We start from the raw sequence: 20,960 nt of genomic DNA on the forward strand, positions 1-20,960 counted from the left end.
TGATTTTAGACCATGCAGTATCCCATTCTTATGTTTGAACTACTGCCTCTTGATCTATGTACATGTTCCTTATGAACACAATTAAGTGTCCCAGAATTCCTGTTCTTCACAGTGTTATCCATAATTTGTTATGATCCACACGGTCAAATGCTTTTGCATAGTCAATAAAACACAGGTAAATTTTTTTCTGGTATTCTTTGCTTTCAGCCAAGGTCCATTCGACGTCAGCAATGATGAGCCTCGTTCCATGCCCTCTTCTGAATCCAGATTGAATTTTTGGCAGTTTCCTGTCGATGTACTGCTGCAACCAATTTGGAATGGTCTTCAGCAAAATTTTACTTGTGTGTGATATTAATGGTATTGTTTGATAGTTTTCGCATTCTATTGGATCCAAGCTTTCTTTGGAATGAGCACAAATTGGATCTCTTCCAGTCAGTTGGCCAGGTAGCTGTCTTTCAAATTTATTGGCAAAGATGAGTGAGCACCCCAGTACCGCACCCGTTTGTGACAACATCTCTGTTAATATTCCTTCAACTCCTGGAGCCTTGTTTTCTGCCAATGCCTTAAGTCCACCTTGGACCTTTTCCTTCAGTACCATCAGGTCTTGATCCTATGCTACCTCCTGCAATGGTTGAACATTGACTAATTCTTTTTGGTAGAGTGACTCTGTGTATTTCTTCCATTTTTTTTTTTGATGCTTTCTGTGTCATTCAATATTTTGCCTATAGAATCCTTCAAAATTGCAACTTGAGTCTTGAATTTTTCCTTCAGTTCTTCCAGCATGAGAAATGCTGAGCCTAATAAAGATATCAGCATTTCTCTAACATAAAAAACCAAACCCAAACCCAGTGCCGTCGAGTTGATTCTGACTCATAGCGACCCTATAGGACAGAGTAGAACTGCCCCCATAGAGTTTCCAAGGAACACCTGGTGGATTCGAGCTGCTGACCCTTTGGTTAGCAGCCATAGCACTTAACCTCTACACCACCGGGGTTTCCTTCTAACCTATAACTATTAAAATAGTGGTTGTTCAGCAATAACAAATGAACCTAGGGTAGAGAACCCAGTCGTGAATGGGTACCTGAATATAACTGAGGAATCATCATGCATCAGTGGAAAAGAAAGAACTAGGGAATAAAATGTCATTGGGTGAATTAAAACTAGATTAAAAAAAAAAAAACCTTACAGAGTACACAGAAATAAAATTTTGATGAGATAAAAATAGAAATTGTGCAATCAGAACATCAAAATATTTCTCAAAGAAAACAGTTGAATTGCTTTTTTACACGTTCAGGTAAGCATTGCTTAAACAAAACCCCAAAATAAAAAGTCCCAGGATGAATTACTAGTAAATATTACTGCATAAGAGGTTAAACTTTTCTATAAAACAAACACAATAACAATGTTAGAAAATAAAGAGCAATTCTCAGAAAATATGTCCACCAATTATATAACACCTGATCAGTGCCCAGAATATAAAACAAATACCATAATTTTTTTTAAAAGGACAAATGATGTAATGGAAAATAAAGCATAAATGGTACAACTTATAGAAGACATCAAAAGGCAAATAACATTGAAAGATGGTCAAAATCACCAGTAATCAAGAAAATGAACATTAACATAAAAATTAGGCATCTCCTTACATTCATTGGATAAATAAAACTTCCAAAGTCTGGAAATACCAAACGTTGGCAGCAATGTACCTAAATGAGGTATATTCCCTTGAGAATCCATTACTGCTATCTTCAGCAGGAGTGACAAAGTATAATTATTGGAAAATAAATTGTGATAGTGAAAAGCTCAGGGCAAATTCAATGTCCATTGAAAAGGTGGCAATAATAAATGGTGATGTCATTACTGTTCAGAGGTTAAAATGAAAGCACAAGATCTGTGTCAGTGCTGATAAAAGTTTAAATTACAAAAATACTGTCACTTCACTTTGAAAATTTTAGGTAGGTAAAATTACTGACCCATAAGTGATTGAAGTTGTGAAAGGGTAATGATGGAAAACTAGTAATTATGATACAAACATTCCTTCTCAAGCATGGTTGATGTGTAGCTGGAGGTAAGAGCTGTTGACCATCCTAGCTATTCTCCACAACTCAGTGCCACCATCCCCTTCAGCATACACCGGGAGAGTCATTATGCCAACATCTGATAGGAGATCAAAGCACCCCTCTCTTCCTCCCCTTGGAAGTCTTTTGTACAGTCCTTCCTGGAACAGTCATTACCAATCAAATAAGTTCACACTTAAGTCAATACCTTTTTGCCATTCTTGATATAGACAATTTTGTGAATGCAAACATGAAGAATAAACTACAGTAAATGAAATGCTAGAAAATATTCCAGAAGTTAGGTACTGTCAGTCAATGCCCAGAGAGAGAACGCTTCTATACATGCAGACAAATCACCTTGCAGAACTATAAAAAAACAAAACAAAACAAAACTTTACACCAACCTTTTTCAATATCAATAAGCAGTTTTGTAATTTAAACATTTATTTCATTTCTTAAAAATTCAACTCCATTTCAGGAATAGGACAAATCAAAGACATGGCACTGAAAAATTTAAGAAATATGTGTAGTATAACTTCTTTTTAATGGTTTGATCAAATACATACACATGATAATTAATGTATTAAATTCAATGCCTGCATATGATATCTTAGTCTTAGATTTCAAGACTTTTGTAGATTCTTATTCCTATGGCTTTTTAACTGGAATCATTCACTAAGACACAAAAACAAATAAAAATAATAACTACTGCTTCATTTTTCTAAGGGTATTATTTTCCTTAACATGTCCTCTACCTCGTTCTTTAAATCTTCTGCCTACTTGAAGACCTGAAGCATTCAAAGCATTCAGTCTGTAATTTGATCACTAATTTTCATCACATGTTTTTTAGCAGTTATGAAATAAACCTATTTTTCTTAGGCATTACTGGTGATACTGTATACAATATTTCCAGATTATTTCACAAATGAACAAAATCTATTAGATATGGAAAAAAAAAGAGAGAGAGGTAGAAATTCTTTCATTCCTTTTCTATCCCTTAAATTTCATTGTACAGTGGTTTAGTTCTCAGTGGTTATCAAATGAATGCTTATCAATACGTAGATGGTAATCAACAGTAGCATGAAGGCAAAAATCAGTTGAGCAGCACAATATGTAAGCTTGCAAGTGAGTGCATATGAAGAATTTGTAAGAGTTAAAAATATATTTCTGGCATGTGTTTGTGCTCTTCCTTTTGTTCTGTCCCGGCCCAATCAGCCTAAGGCTACTAGGGACACACTACTGGTCCAATGAAGTCAGGATTATCAACCCACTGCCATAAAGGAGGCTGAAAACCAGAGGAATAAACAAAGTAAAAGGTAGAATTATTACAGATTTTGCAGAAAGGTAGAGTTTCAGTGAAATTTAAAAGAAAGAGTATTTTGATAGCCTGAAAGAAAAGGAGGGCTGTATTTAAAATGGTCAAAATCAGATCTGAACTGTAAACTGGACCAAAAGACTCTGCTTCTTTAGAAAATACAAAGCAAAGATATATGTAGAATTTTGTGCTTAGAAACTCCTTACTCGAAGCTCTTTATTTGGGTTGGAAAATAAGACTATGTAGACGTGATTTTTTTTTTTTTTTTTAGACGTGATATATATAGTTCCTCCTAGCAAGTGTTGAATATTTCATTCTTCCCCACATAATTTCAAACAGCAAAGTTTTTAAGAGTCAAAAATTTTAAAGAAGAAAGTTTCTCACAGTAATAAAGCAGTAATCACTCAAACAAGGCAGTTAGTTGTATGATACTTTATAATGGGAATATGTTCTTGGTTGAAATTAATTCTTATTATATTTAAAGCTGAAAACCAGAGGAAGTAAAAGAACTGAACACAAGATTTCAAAGGGTGCCTCAAGAAAATAAGTTATTATGATGAAGTGTGCTAAGAGCTCTCAGGGTATGTTCATCAATCTTGAAAACAGAACATGTTCATCAATTTTAACAAGATATGTTCATTTGATTGTTTTTGGAAGAATAAATTTAATTGAAAGTAAATGAATAATGAAATCAGCCTTCTGGCTTCAGTGGGCCTATTCACCTAACTGGAGCCCTGGTGGTATATAGTTAAGAGTTTGGCTGTTAATCAAAAGGTTGACAGTTCAAGTCCACCAGTTGGTTGTTAGAAACCCTATGGGACAGTTCTAATCTGTCCCGTAGGAGCGCTATGAGTCAAAATCAACTCAACAACACCTAACAACAACAACAACAGTCAACTAGCTTCCTGTAAGTTTAGTTTATAAAAAAAAAAACAAAACCCAGTGCTCTCGAGTCGATTCCAACTCATAGCGACCCTGTAGGACAGAGTAGAGCTGCCCCATAGAGTTTCCAAGGAATGCCTGGCAGATTCGAACTGCTGACCCTTTGGTTAGCAGCCGTAGCACTTAACATTTAGCAAGATGACCTATGGCATCATGACTAAGATCATCCTTTATATTTTCATAATGCAAAACTTGTTATTTTTTGACAGCACAATTTCTGCTGAAAGTTTAGGGAATGCCCTAACATATTTTAAACACCGAGGATTTTCCATGGAAAGTAACCATTTCTCTTCAGCTTCTTCGAAAGGTTCATGAACACAGAGTTGCTGAAGTTTGCAAATGCCTGTACTTCTTAGATACTCGGCAAGGCTATATCCAACTCTGATTTGTGAACATCACTTCTCCGTGGACGACTTTTAGTTATTGCATTACAAATTCTTTGATCATTTTTCTCTGTTATAACACATCTTACTTATATCATGGCCATTCTCACGACAGCACTGCCAGTGACATATCTCAAGTACCGCAGTTGCATCCTTCTTCCAGCAAAAGAATGGGAAAAAGATGTTTACAAATTGGTCTGCCAAAGAACCTGGCACTACAAAATATTCTGAAAGGCAAGTGGTTATCATGCAACCCTTGTTAATGGAACAAACTTTCTGCCCGAAAGCATCAGTCCTCCTGATTTTTCTGTCCCAACATGAGTAGGCTTTTAATACTGGAGAGTTTGGGCTACTGCCACCACTTACTCTACCACCCCCTCCCAGTCCACTTCCTGAGGGTATTCCATTTATATTGTTGACTGAATTGGGGTATTGTTTCCTAATAGGGTCAGATGTAAAGAGTACCTGGAGGTCTGTAGACTGAAAATAATGAGCTATTGCAAGGCATACCTTTCTGGCACATTCAGGGCCTTATTCATCAAAGCGAAATCTGACAATTCTGAAATCATTACAATAAATAATTAACTCTGTTGGATTAAATTTCAGTTTCTGGTTATGACCTAGGACTTTCTGCATCCTCTGTGGTCATTTACTTTGACAATTTACTCAACACATGTTAAAGGAACATGTTTGCTTACCAAGAAGAAGTTTTTTTTTTTTAATTTTTTTTTTTTATAATGGAATTTCTGTAATGGCATTGGATCATCCCTAATAAAGAACATTTTGGAATTACTTCATATCAACTTTTTCCCACAAATCTTACTGATCCGTACCTGTTTCGATGCATTTTTCACAAAATTAACTTTATTTATGACAATTTCTTCTGGCAAAAGTAGTACATCCAGGTTTTTAAATCCTTGGTTCCAAATTAATCTTATCAACAGTCTGGGCAGTAGCAGGAAGTAGGACATGAAGATGAGTCTGGGTGGCTGAAGGGAGAATGCAGTGCCTCCACCTTGTTGCACCGCCTGGTCACAGCCCAGGACTTATAGCAAGCCAGGCCCATGCAGACACCAACTTGGTTTCATTTTTTGCTCCTTCCTCTTTTTCTTCTTCTTCTTCTCCTCTTTTTCATCTTCTCCTCCTTCTCCTTCTTCTTATTCTACTCCTCTTATTTCTTTTCTTCCTCCTCCTCCTTCTCTTCTTCCTTCTTTTCTTTCTCTTCCTCTTCCTTCTTCTCTTCTCCTTCCTCTTCCTCTTCCTTCTTCTCTTCTTTTTCCTCTTCGTCCTCTTCTATCCTTCTTCCTCTTCCCCTTCATCCTCTTCCTCTATTTTCTTTTCAGCTTTCTCCTCTTCTGCTTCCTCCTGTTTCACTTCATCCTTTCTCCTCCTCCTCCTCCTCCTCTTCTTCTTCTTTTTAACTGATAACTTTTGAAAGAAAGAATAATTTTGGTGATAAAATATATTATTATTCATAATTATCTCCTGGTGGCAAATTGCTGGAACAGAAAGCCAATGCTGAAGGATTTTTAAACCACTAACCCATTCTGCCAAATTTCTTCCTTAAAAGAATTATATTCATGTAAAGAACTTCATTTCTGGATTGTCTGTTTCACAACGTCTTAACAGACTGAAACATAATTTCAGCATTTAAAAAAAATTTCATATATTCATCTACAAAGATAAATCGGTAGTATTAACATATTTAATAATGGATGCAGCACTGGAAGTTCATACTTGTCTATGCCAAGAAATTTGTAAAACAGCTACCTGGCCAACTGACTGGAAGAGATCCATATCTATACCTCTTCCAAAGAAAGGTAACCCAACTGAATGTGGAAATTATTGAACAATGTCATTAATACCACAAGCAAGTAAATTTTGCTAAAGATCATTCAAAAGCCATGCCATTCTCCTCTTCTTCCTCATCTTTCTGCTTCTCTTCTTATTCTTCCTTTTCTTCCTCTTCCTCCTTTTCTGCTTTCTCTTCTTGCTCCTGTTCTGCTTCATACTCTTGTTTTCCTTCTTCCTCATCTTCCTCTTTTTCTCCTTATTCTTTGTCTTTTTAACTATAATTTATGAAAGAAAGATCAATTCTGGAGATAAAAATCTATTATTATTCAGGATTGTCTTCTGGTGGTAAATTTTGGAAAGTGGAAACAGAAAGTCAATGCTAAAGGATTTTCGAGTCCCTAACCCTTTTTGCAAAATTTCTTTCTAACAGAATTATATTCATGTACAGGGCTTCATGTTTGGTAACCTATTTCATAACACTTTAACCTATTGAAAGATAATCTTGGCATTTTAAAAATATTTTTCATATATTCATCTACAAAAATTATTTGGTAGTATTTATTCATATTTCTAATTTTTTAACTTTAAGGGTTTTAACTTCTCAAGAGAGGATTTTTTTTTAATAAATAACTAATAGGCACATACGTACTTGTACTATAACTTATACCTTTTGCAACTGAATATACAAATGGACAATGTCCAGACCATATATGCAATAAAACTCTGACTCACAGTCTCTAAAGTAATGATCCCTAAATGGTCAGAATTTGATTAATAACTGCTAGTTTTACCTCCACTTTCAACTCCGGACGAGCCAAAACAAAGTTAAATATATTCTCCAAACCAGTCATATAAGATTGCCTGCTTCACGTTACCCCCCTCTAGATTCTCCTTGCGAATATCTTCCAATCAGGGCATACCTGAAGCTTCCCTTTTTTTCCACTAAAAAGCTCTCCAACACCAATACCTATATTAAGTCTTTGTCAAATACAAGTGATGGTTGCTGACTCCCTTGCTATGCAAGCTCTGAATAAAAAGGTTAAAAAGTTGGTGGTCACTAACCAAGCCCAAACCATTCTTAGATGATTGCTACAGATGTTGCGGTTTGGCTTCCTGGATTTATTATGTAGGTCCTATTGTACCATATGGAAACCCTTGTGGCATAGTGGTTAAGAGCTATGGCTGCTAACAAAAAGGTCAGCAGTTTGAATCCACCAGGCACTGCTTGGAAACTCTGTGGGGCAGTTCTATTCTGTCCTATGGGGTTGCAATGAGTCGGAATCAACTAGACGACAATGGGTTTTTGGTTTTTTTTTGTACCACATGGGTCCCTGGTGGCAAGCATTTCCTTTGCATTGGGAAAATCTGCTGCAAAAGACCTCTTCAAAGTGTTAAAAAGCAAAGATATCACTTTGATGGTTAAGGTGTGCCTGACCCAAGCCATGGTCTTTCTAATTAACTCATATGAATGTAAAAGTTGAACAATACAATAGACAAAAGAATTGATGCATTTAAATTGTGGTATAGGTGAAGAATATTAAATATACCATGGACTGCCACAAGAACAAGCAAATCCATCTTGGAGGAAGTACAACCAGAATGCTCCTTACAAGAGAGGATTGTAAGACTTTGTCTTGCTTTCTTTGGACACGTCATCAGGAAAGACCAATCTCTAGAAAAGGACACCATGTTTGGTAAAGTAGAGGGTCAGCAAAGTTGAGGGAACACTCCAGCAGATGGACTGACACAATGGTTGCCAGAATAGTCTCAAACATACTAAAGATCGTAAGGATGTCACAAGGCTATGCAACGTATTGTTCTGTTATACATATGGTTGCCATGACTCAGCAGCAACTAACAATTTTATTATAGTCTTCAACTTGGTAAGAAAGTTACTTGGCTTGCTCTTCTTCCCTCAAACTATGTTGATTTTTCACACTAAAAATGACTGAAGCAGCACATATCATATTTTCCAAAGGAAACTCAAATATACTGAAGCCCCATGTCTGTAATTAAGACAGCGCCAGGAAAACTTTGCACAGCAGCCACAGAATTAGCTGAAAGACAGCATTGTAGCCATTAGCAGGGCCCAAATGTCACCAAAAGGTACCTCAACTCTGCCTCTAGCAAGTAGGCAGAGTGTAGTCTAGTGTCCTTTCATTTCATCCTAAATGGCCTACCCAACCCTGTGAAGGTTCTATCTGAAACACAAACAAGTGCCTAGCAACTAGGACAGATCATGCTGGGGCTAGGGGAATGATAGCCTCTCTAATTGTTCTCTGGTCACTGCACAAGGTATAAGGGTTATAATTCATTCATACATTGGGAAAATTGTAACAGTTGATTATAGCCATAGCAGACTAGCCCATGAGCTGTGACCACTCCAAGCCACACAAGAAATGTTACAGATCCAATCAGTGCCAGGCCCTAACCAAATCTATACAACAGAGTAGGAATAAGCCTGGGTTTCCAGTCCTGGTTCTGCCTCCTGAATAGCCTCATGACCTAGGCTTCAACATTACAAATAATATTTGAGGAAAGCAATGTAGATCCTAAATCATCTTGCTAAATCTACCCAATTTAAGCCTTACTGTCCTATGAGGTTGACAATGTTATGAGGTTGACAATGTTATGAGGTTGTTAAATATCTTCTAAGTGATACAGATAAGGTTAGAAAGGTTAAAAGGCTTGTACAAGAACAGAAAGTATTAAGTTGCAGGATTGGACTTTAAATCAAAATCTTCTGACTCCAAGTGCAGTTATTTTTTGTTTGTTTTTTGTTTCTGTAAACAGTTACATATTTTTTAATGTGGACACTTTACCCCGTACTTCAAAAAAAAAAAATTAGAAACTATTTATGAGGTTCATGCAACTCAAAAGTTCTCTATCACATTTTCATTCTTCTTGATTCTTAATACAACAGCAAAGTGAACATTTTTTTAAGTATTGCCCTTTTACTTAATGAGCATTGTTATAACAACTCTTATGTGCCAAATAGTAGTGCTACAGAAACAAGGAGCTTACAGCATACTGAGAAAAACAGTGTTATAGCAGCCAGTACAAGCTTAGAGAGAACATCTAACAGCAGGGCTTGGAAGCGGACATAGGCCAAAAGCTCAGTAATACTGTAAATAACACCTGAACTAAATTTTGAAAGACGAGTAGAAGTTAGTTCATTTCGAAAGATAGGGCCAAAATGTGAGGTTTTCATGGGAAAGGAAGCAACATATATAAAGGACAATAAAAATAATACTATGCTTTGTGTATGTAATGCACATTTTACATATGGTTGAAAGATTGAATGTAACAATGGAATGATAAGATATCGACTGAACAGGTTGTCAATGAACAGCGGTATTAAAAACTATGCACATTTTACCAAGGAATTTTGGATTTTCTTATGGTTTAAATGAAAAAAACCAAAGCCATTGTCATCAAGTTGATTCTGACTCATAGCAACCCTATAGGATAGAGCAGAACTGCCCTGTGGGGTTTCTAAAGAGCAGCTGTTGGATTTGAACTGTTGATCATCAAGTTAGCAGTTGAGCTCTTAACCACTGTGCCATCAGGGCTCTAGTTTAAATGAAGAGCCTCCAAAATAGTTCAATGAAGGGGAATACGTTTCATTCAAGAAATGTATTTAATTGAGGACTGGGAGAGGAAGAAGGCCTACACATCTTCATCCCTTTCCCTTTGCATAGTTACTGTAACTGCCTGTATCTTTATGCATTGTATTCCCATTAACATAGATTTATAATTATTGTTTGACTCATTTGCCTTTTAAACTATATGGGAAAAAGTGAGAAGCTACAACCCAAAAGTACAATAATATTGTGTTTTTATTCCTCTATGAAGTTACTGTTAATAAGATTCTTTCTTTTTTTATTATGGCTTCTGGTTACTATCTGGTGTTCTTTCATTAATTCTGAAGAAATCCTTTTAACATTTCTTGAAAATCCCGTCTACAGGTAATGAAATACACTACTCCTCACTTATCAGCTATCTCGTTATCCAACACTTCACATTTACAACAATAGCAAAACATCTACTGTCCAACCATTTTGCACATTAATATTATACATCTGGCAGTAACAAAAGCCAGTGTGTGAGGCCAGAGTACTGCAGGCTGTGTTGATTAAAGTTATCTGTCAACTTGGCTAGGCCATGATTCTCAGTGGTTTGGCAGTTATGTACTGATATAAATTGGCAGTCATGTAATGATGCAATTTGGCAGTTATTTAATGATGTAGACGTCCTCCATTTTGTGATCTGATGTGGTCATCCTTCATTTTCACATAACACTGATATTCACATAACCACCTGGTCTTTGGAACCCAACCACGTCTATAAGTGAGGAGTAGGTGCGCATTAGCTTTTTTAAAAAATAATTTTTATGGTGCTTTAAGTGAAAGTTTACAAATCAAGTCACTCTCTCACACAAAAACCCATATACACCTTGCTACACACTCCCATTTACTCTCCCCCTAATGAGACAGCCCGATCTCTCCCTCCACTCTCTCTTTTCCTGTCCATTTCACCAGCTTCTAACTCCCTGTACCCTTTCATTTCCCCTCCAGGCAAGAGATGCCAACATAGTCTCAAGTGTCCACCTGATCCAAGAAGCTCACTCCTCATCAGCATCCCTCTCCTACCCATTGTCCAGTCCAATCCATGTCTGAAGAGTTGGCTTCGGGAATGACCACCGGGGTCCTTCTAGTCTCAGTCAGACCATTAAGTCTGGTCTTATGAGAATTTGGGGTCTGCATCCCACTACTCTTCTGCTCCCTCAGGGGTTCTCTGTTGTGCTCCCTGTCAGGGCAGTCATCAGTTGTAGCCGGGCTCCATCTAGTTCTTCTGGTCTCAGGATAATGTAGTCGCTGGTTCATGTGGCCCTTTCTGTTTCTTGGGCTCATAATCACCTTCTGTCCTTGGTGTTCTTCATTCTCCTTTGATCCAGGTGGGTTGAGACCAATTGATGCATCTTAGATGGCTGCTTGCTAGCATTTAAGACTCGACTCCACTCTTCAAAGTGGGATGCAGAATGTTTTCTTAATAGATTTTATTATGCCAATTGACTTTGATATCCCCTGAAACCGTGGTCCCCAGACCCCTGCCCCTGCTAGGCTGGCCTTTGAAGCATTCAGTTTATTCAGGAAACTTCTTTGCTTTTGGTTTAGTCCAATTGTGCTGACCTCCCCTGTACTGTGTGCTCTTTCCCTTCACCTAAAGTACTTCTTATCTACTATGTAATTAGTAAATACCCCTCTCCCACCCTGCCTCCTTCCCACCTCTTGTAACTGCAGAAGAATGTTTTCTTCTCAGTTTAATCTATTTCTCAAGTTCTTATAATAGTGGTCTTATACAATATTTGTCCTTTTGCAACTGACTAATTTCACTCAGCATAATGCCTTCCAGGTTCCTCCATGTTATGAAATGTTTCAGACTCCTCACTGTTCTTTATCGGTGCTTAGTATTCCATTGTGTGAATATACCATAATTTATTTATCCATTCATCCGTTGGTGGGCACCTTGGTTGCTTCCATGTTTTTGCTATAGTAAACAGTGCTGCAATAAACATGGGTGTGCATATATCTGTTCGTGTAAAGGCTCTTATTTCTCTAGGATATATTCCAAGGAGTGGGATTGCTGGATCGTATGGTAGTTCTATTTCTAGCTTTTTAAGAAAGTGCCAAATCGATTTCCAAAGTGGTTGTACCATTTGACTTTCCCACCAGCAGTGTAGAAGTGTTCCAAGCTCTCCACAGCCTCTCGAACATCTATTATTTTGTGTTTTTTGGGTTAATGCTAGCCTTGTTGGAGTGAGATGAAATCTCATTGTAGTTTTGATCTGCATTTCTCTAATGGCTAATGATCGTGAACATTTCCTCATATATCTGTTAGCTACCTGAATGTCTTCTTTAGTGAAGTGTCTATTCATATCTTTTGCCCATTTTTTAATTGGGTTATTTGTCTTTTTGCAGTTGAGTTTTTGCAGTATCATGTAGATTTTACAGATGAGGCGCTGATCAAAAATGTCATAGCTAAAAACTTTTTTTTCCCAGTCTGTATGTAATCTTTTTACTCTTTTGGTGAAGTCTTTGGATGAGCATAGGTGTTTGATTTTTAGGAGCTCCCAGTTATCAAGTTTTTCTTCTACATTCTTTATAATGTTTTGTATACTGTTTATGCCATGTATTAGGGCTCCTAACGCTGTCCCTATTTTTTCTTCCATAAGCTTTATCATTTTAGATTTTACATTTAGGTCTTTTATCCATTTTGAGTTAGTTTTTGTGCATGGAGTGAGATATGGGTCTCATTTCATTTTTCTTGCAGATGGATATCCAGTTATGCCAGTACCATTTGTTAAAAAGACTGTCTTTTCCCCATTTAACAGTTTTGGGGCCTTTGTCAAATATCAACTGCTCATATGTGAATGGACTTATGTCTGGATTCTCAATTTTGTTCCATTAGCCTGTGTATCTGTTGTTGTACCAGTACCAGGCTGTTTTGACTCCTGTGGTGGTATAATAGGTTCTAAAATCAGGTAAAGTAAGTCCTCCTGCTTTGTTCTTCACATTAGCTTTTGCTTATCTGGCAATATCTTAATTTCTCCTTTGTTCCTGAAGGGCAATTTTGCTGGTTGTAGAATTCTTGATTGAAGTTTTTTTTTTTCTTTCAGTACTTTAAATGTGTAACCCTACTGTCTTCTGGCCTCCACTGTTTCTCATGAGAAACTGTCTGTTAATCTTATTAATAATGCCTTTTAGGTGACAAATTGCTTCTCTCTTGATGCTTTCAAATATTGTCTTTATATTTGACTTTTAAAAGTTTGACCATAATGTATCTCCATGTTAATATCTCTGAGTTTATCCTACTTGGAAATTTTTGAGCATCTTGGATGTGTGAATTCATGTCTTTTAGCAAATTTGGAATGTTTTTGACCATTATTCCTTTAAGTATCCTTTCTGCCCTTTTTTTTCTCTCCTCTTTCTTTCTAGGATGTTCATTATGAAAATATCAGTATGCTTGGTGATGTTTCATGGGTCTCTTAAGTGCTGCTCATTTTTATTCATTCTTTATACTTTTGACTGCTGTGACTGAAAATTTTGCTTTGAACTTGCTTTAAGTTTTCTGATTCTCTGTTTCTTCTGCCTGCTGAAATCTGCTGTTGAATACCTCGTGTAGTGCGGAAATATATATATTATATATATATATGGAGTATTTTATAATCTATGTTTGTGTATTGTACACTGTTGGAAAAAAGTGATAGGGATGGTACAGGAGTAATGTCTACAAAAAAAAAAAAAATAGTAAGTATGGAGCCCAGGAAACAACTCAGAGGGGTTTTAGTTCTCTACTGTAACAAGAGTGACAACAAAATGTTGTAAGATACACAGATACTACTTTTTATTTGGTAGTGGTAGATAAGAACACCAGTTGGGTTGCTTGCACTTTCTTAATGAAGTATACGGAGCAGTTTTTCCTGGTGTAGAGAAAAGGTGACATAAGGTCATTTAGAGTGGTATCATGAAAACACTAGGAATGTGTGGTAGGATTCCTTCTCAGTATTGAGTGTCCATCTCGGGTTTATGATACCAGTCAACAGAGCTGTGTGTTGATATCCACCTATGTTCAGCTGTTCAGTTTCTGGCATTGAGGGCAAGATGTTTAGTTTCAATCTAATTCGTAATTTTTTTCTACATAGGGAAGAAAGAGAATAGGAAAGTAAATCAGATTTCAGGGACTGAATAAGGATTCTGAAAACAGAACAGGCTAAGGAAGAAAATGAGGTCCCAGCGGAGTAGTGGGTAATGAGATTGTGGTTGCTAGATAATCTGCATTTGCTGCTTCAGATTCATTCTTAATGCTTCTCCATTCTGTTTTTTAAGAGGCAGAATCCTGGGAACTATGTCACTCAGGTATTTGTCCTATGTCTGCCAGGTTGGCTCAGCTTATGAAATACGAGTGCAGGAAGAGAGAGAAATCAAGAAATTTACCTTTACCTCATCCTTGCCAGGTCATAGGCTGGAAGTTTCTCTCTTCATATACCTAAGTACACAGCTATTGTCACTAATGCTATTGTCACCAGTTGCCACTCCTGTTAAGTACTGGAAACCAGTTTTACCCTTTCAAATTTCTCACTTTTGCTAAACCTGTTATATATATTTTTGGGTACATAAGTAATCTCTCCCCATGTGTCTGTCAGTTTGTTGTACTGTGGGGGCTTGCGTGTTACTGTGATCCTGGAAGCTACACCACTTGTGTTCAGATACTAGCAGGGTCACCCATAGAGGACAGGTTCCAGGAGAACTTCCAGACTAAGACAGAGTAGGAAGAAGGACCCGGCAGTCTACTTATGAAAAGAATTATCCAGTGAAAACCTTATGAATAGCAGCAGAACATTGTCTGATATAGTGCCAGAAGAGGAATCCTCCAGGTTGGAAGGCACTCAAAAGAGGACTGGGGAAGAGCTGCCTCCTCAATGTAGAGTCAAACTTAATGACGTGGATGAAGTAAAGCTTTTGGTACCTTCATTTGCTCATGTGGCACAGCTCAAAATGAGAAGCAGCTGCAAATATCCATTAATAATTGGAACCTGGAATGTACAAAGTATGAATCTAGGAAAATAGCCAATCCCCAAAAAGGAAATGGAATGCATAATCATCAATATCCTAGGAATTAGTAAGCTATTTTGAATCAGAAAATCATATACTCTACTATGCTGGGAATGATAACTTGAGGAATGGTGCTGCATTCATCACCAAAAAGAACATTTCAAGATCTATTCTGAAATACAACTCTGTCAGTGATAGGATTATATTCATATGCCTACAAGTAAGACCAGTTAATATGAGTATTATTCAAATACATGCATCAACCACAAAGGCCAAAGATGAAGAAATTGAAGATTTTTATCAGCTTCTGCAGTCTGAAATTGATCATGCAACCAGAATGCACTGATAATTACTGGTGATTGGAATGTGAAAGTTAGAAATAAAGAAGGGTTGGTAGTTGGAAAATATGGCATTGGTGATAAAAACAATGTCAGAGATCCGATGATAGAATTTTGCAAGACCAACAACTTCTTCATTATAAATTCCTTTTTCACCAACATAAATGGCGACTATATACAAGGACCTCACCAGATAGAATGCACAGGAATCAAATTGTGGAAATAGACCATGGAAAAGCTCAATATCATCAGTCAGAACAAGGCCAGGGGCCAACTGTGGAACAGACCATCAATTGCTCATATGCAAGTTCAAGCTGAAAATGAAGAAAATCAGAGCAAGTCCATGAGAGCCAAAATATGACCTTGAGTATATCCCACCTGAACTTAGAGACCATCTCAAGAATAGATTTGATGCGTTGAGCACTAATGACCGAAGACCAGACGAGTTGTGGAATGACATCAAGGACATCATCCATGAAGAAAGCAAGAGGTCATTGAAAAGGCAGGGAAAGAAAGAAAAGACCAAGATGCATGTCAGAGGAGACTCTGAAACTTGCTCTTGAGCGTCGAGCAGCTAAAGCAAAATGAAGAATTGAGGAAGTAAAAGAACTGAACAGAAGATTTCAAAGGGCGGCTCCAGAAGACAAAGTAAAGTATTAAAATGACATGTACAAAGAGCTGGAGATAGAAGAGCAAAAGGGGAGAACACACTCAGAGTTTCCTAAGCTGAAAGAACTGAAGAAAAAATTCAAGCCCTGAGTTGCAATAGTGAAGGATTCTATGGGGAAAATATTAAACTACACTAGAAGCATCAAAAGAAGATGGAAGGAATGCACAGAGTCATTATACTAAAAAGAATTAGTGGATGTTCAACCATTTCAAGAGGTAGCATATGATCACAAATCGATGGTACTGAAGGAAGAAGTCAAAGCTTCAATGAAGGCATTGGCAAAATAACAAGGCTACAGGAATTGATGGAATATCATTTGAGATATTTCAACAAATGGATATAGCCCTGGAAGTGCTCACTCGTCTATGCCAAAAAATATGGAAGACAGCTTCCTGGCCTACCGACTGAAAGAGATCCATATTTATGCCTATTTCCAAGAAAGGTGATCCAACTGAATGTGGAAATTATCAAACAATAACATGAATATCACAGGCTGTGGCAGTGTATTGACAGGGAACGGCCGGAAATTCAGACCAGACTCAGAAGAGGATGTGGAAGCAGGGATATCATTGCTGATGCCAGATGGATCGTGACTGAAAGCAGAGAATACCAGAAGGATGTTTATTTGTGTTTTATTGGCTATGCAAAGGCATTCGACTCTGTGAATTATAACAAATTATGGATAATATTGTGAAGAACGGGAATTCCAGGACACTTAATTGTGCTCATGAGGAACCTGTACATAGATTAAGAGGCAGCTGTTTGGACAGAACAATGGGACATGGAATGGTTTAAAGTCAGGAAAGGTGTGCGTCAGGGTTGTATCCTTTCACCATACCTATTCAATCTGTATGCTGAGAAAATAATCCGAGAAGCTGGACTATATGAAGAAGGACGGGGCATCAGGATTGGAGGAAGACTCATTAAGAACCTGCGTTATGCACATGACACAAGCTTGCTTGCTGAAAGTGAAGAGGACTTGAAGCACTTACTAATGAAGATCAAAGGCCACAGCCTTCCGTGTAGATTACACCTCACCATAAAGAATACAAAAATTATCACAACTCATCCAGTAAGCAATATCATGATAAATGGAGAAAATTTGAAGTTGTCAAAGACTTCATTTTACTTGGATCCACAATCAACAGCCATGGAAGCAGCAGTCAATAAATCAAAAGACACATTGCGTTGGGCAAATCTGCTGCAAAGGACCTCTTGAATGTGTTGAAAAGCAAAGATGTCCACTTGAAGATTAAGGTGCACCTGACCTAAGCCATGGTATTTTCAATTTCATCATATTCATGTGAAAGCTGGACAAGAAATAAGGAAGTCTGAAGAAGGATTGACACCTCTGAACAGTGGTGTTGGTGAAGAATATAGAACATACCATGGACTCCCAAAAGATCGAACAAATCTGTCCTGGAAGTACAACCGGCATGCTCCTTAGAAGCAAGGATGGCAAGACTGCATCTTACATACTTTGAACATGTTGTCAGGAGGGATCGGTACCTGGAGAAGGACATCACGCTTGGTAAAGCTCAGGGTCAGCGGAAAAGAAGAAGAACTGTGTTGACACAGTGGATGGAACAATGGACTCAAGCACAACAATGATTGCAAGGATGGCACAGGACCAGACAGTGTTTAGTTCTGTTGTGCGTAGGGTTGCTATGAGTTGGAACCGATTGGATGGCACCTAACAACAACAATAGCAAGTAATCTCAGACTGACAATCCTAAGATTAATTGTCGGGGGTGCAGTGTTATATCACCAACTGGATGTTTGAATACCTACTTTCTCTTAAGCTAAGGAAACCCTGGTGGCATAGCAGTTAAGAGCTATGGCTGCTAACCAAAGTTTGGCATTTGGAATCTACCACGTATTCCTTGGAAACTCCATGGCGCAGTTCTATTCTGTCCTATAGGGTCACCACGAGTCAAAATCAACTTGATGGCAAGTGTAGTTTTTTTGTTTTGTGTTGTTTTAGACCAAAAAGGATGTAACATTTATTGAAATCGGTATATTCATCCAGGATTTGGAATTTAATGTATTTCCTTGAAGGCCAGGATATAACGGTAGTTTTCTAGATTGGCTGATTGCAGTCTGCAGTGTTTTAAATACTGACTTCTTGTCTGCAGTGATAGCCCTTGTTTTATTTCTTATATTGGTGATCTGTTTCTTTTCTCTTTCTAGCTGTGTCAGTCTTGTTAGAATTTTATTGAATTCTTTGAAGAACCAACTTTTTGTTTCATTTGTATTTTCCAGTGTTTTCCTTTTTTCTGTGTCATTAGTTTCTGTTTTTATTTTTATTATTTATTTTCTTTGACATGTTTATTTTGTTTAATTTTCTAGAGTGCTGATTATTGAGTTGAGACCTTTATTCTTTTGTAGTGTAAGCATTTAGTGCTATGAAGTTTCTCTGAGATTTCTTCTTTGAACTGTGAACATTTAGAGATGTGTGGCATACTCCCCAAACATTTGGAGATTTTTCTGTTGTCTTTCTGGTATTGGTTTCTAGTTCAAGTTCATTATGTTCAGAGAACATTCTCTGTGTGATTTCAGTATTAAAAAAAAAAAAGATGTTGATGTTTCTTTTATAGCCCAGGAAATGATCAATCTTTGTGGATGGGCACTTGAAAACAATGTACTCTCTGCTACAGCTGGGTGAAGTGTCCTACACCTGTCAATTGCATCTGATTGGATGATGGTATTGCTGATTTTCTGTCAATTACTGAAGTACTGAAGTCCTTAACTATAAGTGTGGATTTTACTATTTCTACTCTGAGCTGTAATTTTTTGCTTCATGTATTTGAGTCTATTGTTTGGTGCATACACATTTAGTATTGCTAACTTTTCTTAGTAGATCAACGCTTTTATCATTATGTGATGTGTGCTATTGTCACCAGTTGTTTTCTTTGCTCTGAAATCTACTTATCTGATATCAATATAGCCATTCTGTGTTTTTACTGATATTTGCATAACACCTCTTTTTCCATTCTTTGATTTTCAATTTAAGTATGGTTCTTTCAGACAGTACATAGTTTGATCCATACTTTTTGTCCACTCTGCCAATCTCTTTTGATTGGTGTATTTAGATAATTAGTTTAAATTAACTTTTGATATGCATATGCCTCTCATTTTATTATTTTTTGTTTATTCCTGTTTCTCATTCTTCTTTTTCTTCTTTCTTGTCTTCCTGTGTGTTATGAACATATTTTTTTAATAATTTTTATTGTGCTTTAAGTGAAAGTTTACAAATCAAGTCAGTGTCTCACATAAAAACTTATATACACCTTACTACATACTCCCAGTTACTCTTCCCCTAATGAGACAGCCTGTTCCCTCCCTCCACTCTCTCTTTTCGTGTCCTTTTCACCAGCCTCTAAACCCCTCTACCCTCTCATCTCCCCTCCAGGCAGGAGATGCCAACATAGTTTCAAGCGTCCACCTAATCCAAGAAGCTCACTCCTCACCAGCATCCCCCTCCAACCCATCGTCCAGTCCAATCCATGTCTGAAGAGTTGGCTTCGGGGATGGTTCCAGTGCTGGGCCAACAGAAGGCCTGGGGGCCATGACCACCGTGGTCCTTCCAGTCTCAGTCAGACCATTAAGTCTGGTCTTTTTATGAGAACTTGGGGTCTGCATCCCACTGCTATATATTTTTTTAGAATCCTGTTTTCTATAATATTTTTATAAAAAGCTTAAGGAAGCGTGCAACAGGCTGTACAAGTTCTACCTGTGGTATAGCTTTACTAATATTCCTGTATCACATCAATCTTTTCAAGAAATATGCAGATACTCTCATTCTATACACACAGAAGTAAATGTTTAAGAAGGTTATAAAATTTGCCAAATTTCACTTACACTAAAACGGCACTTTGAGGAATTCATTTTTTGCCATAATGAAGGGTGTCTACCCTTTCATAACAAAATCCATTTTCTGACTTAGGAGCTTGAGTTTAACTTGTACAAGTGTTTCTGAACTCAAATATGGATGGCATTAATGGGCAATTACAAATGTTGGGGAACAAACCACAATATTTGCCCACCGTCTTCTCGTTTCATTATCATTCTTACAGGGCAATAGACACAGAAATAGGCAATCGATGACATGAATTAAAACCCTCCCTTAGGGTCGTAAATTATAAAATCTAAACTACATTTCTGTAAATTTTGTTATTTTCTTTTAAAAGCAATATTTATAATATGTGAAATAGTGTAGTTAATTGCCGTCTTGATGAAAGGGAACTTTAAAATGTATCACACAAATGGAAGTAGTGGCCAACAGTACTGCATGCACCACCCAGCATAGAATGATGGCATATGGGATTCTATATAATTTTTCTAAAACAAGACAGGTATAGTGGAAGTTTAACTACTTAATAATAACCATATACCAATAAAAATATATAAGTGCAAATATCTATGAAATTCAAGGAAGGAATTTTTAATTATATTCCTATAATTTTTTGAATTAGATAAAAATTGACGGAATTTTTACAAAATCATTAATTGGATGAAATGAAGATTCCTGTGACACAGACCAGACAGCATTTTGTTCTCTTTCACATAAGATCGTCATGAGTCAGAGCTGACTCCTGGCAACTAACAACAACTATGGATATGATAAGAAAAATTGGGGTAAATCACATTATATAAAAAAAAGTTGACATAGAATTCTAGAGCTTTTTACAACCTGGGAGAAACCTATTCTACCTCCCATAGACTTAAAAACTAAATGAGATAAATTAATTCAGCAGAATTAAATTATATACCTAGTAATATTAAAAGGACTCTTACTTTAGAATGGGAAATAAAAATTGAACATTTTATAACTTTGTCTTTTTCA

The 20,960-nt window shown here is 37.0% G+C and overlaps 1 pseudogene; it reads right to left on the reverse strand.

The window, feature by feature from the left end:
• Positions 1–4,477: 4,477 nt before the first annotated feature.
• Positions 4,478–5,479, reverse strand: LOC100677582 (myotubularin-related protein 10-like; annotated as a pseudogene).
• Between the last annotated feature and the right edge of the window lie 15,481 nt (positions 5,480–20,960).

This window comes from Loxodonta africana, chromosome 13 (assembly GCF_030014295.1).
Source record: "Loxodonta africana isolate mLoxAfr1 chromosome 13, mLoxAfr1.hap2, whole genome shotgun sequence".
NCBI lineage: Eukaryota > Metazoa > Chordata > Mammalia > Proboscidea > Elephantidae > Loxodonta > Loxodonta africana.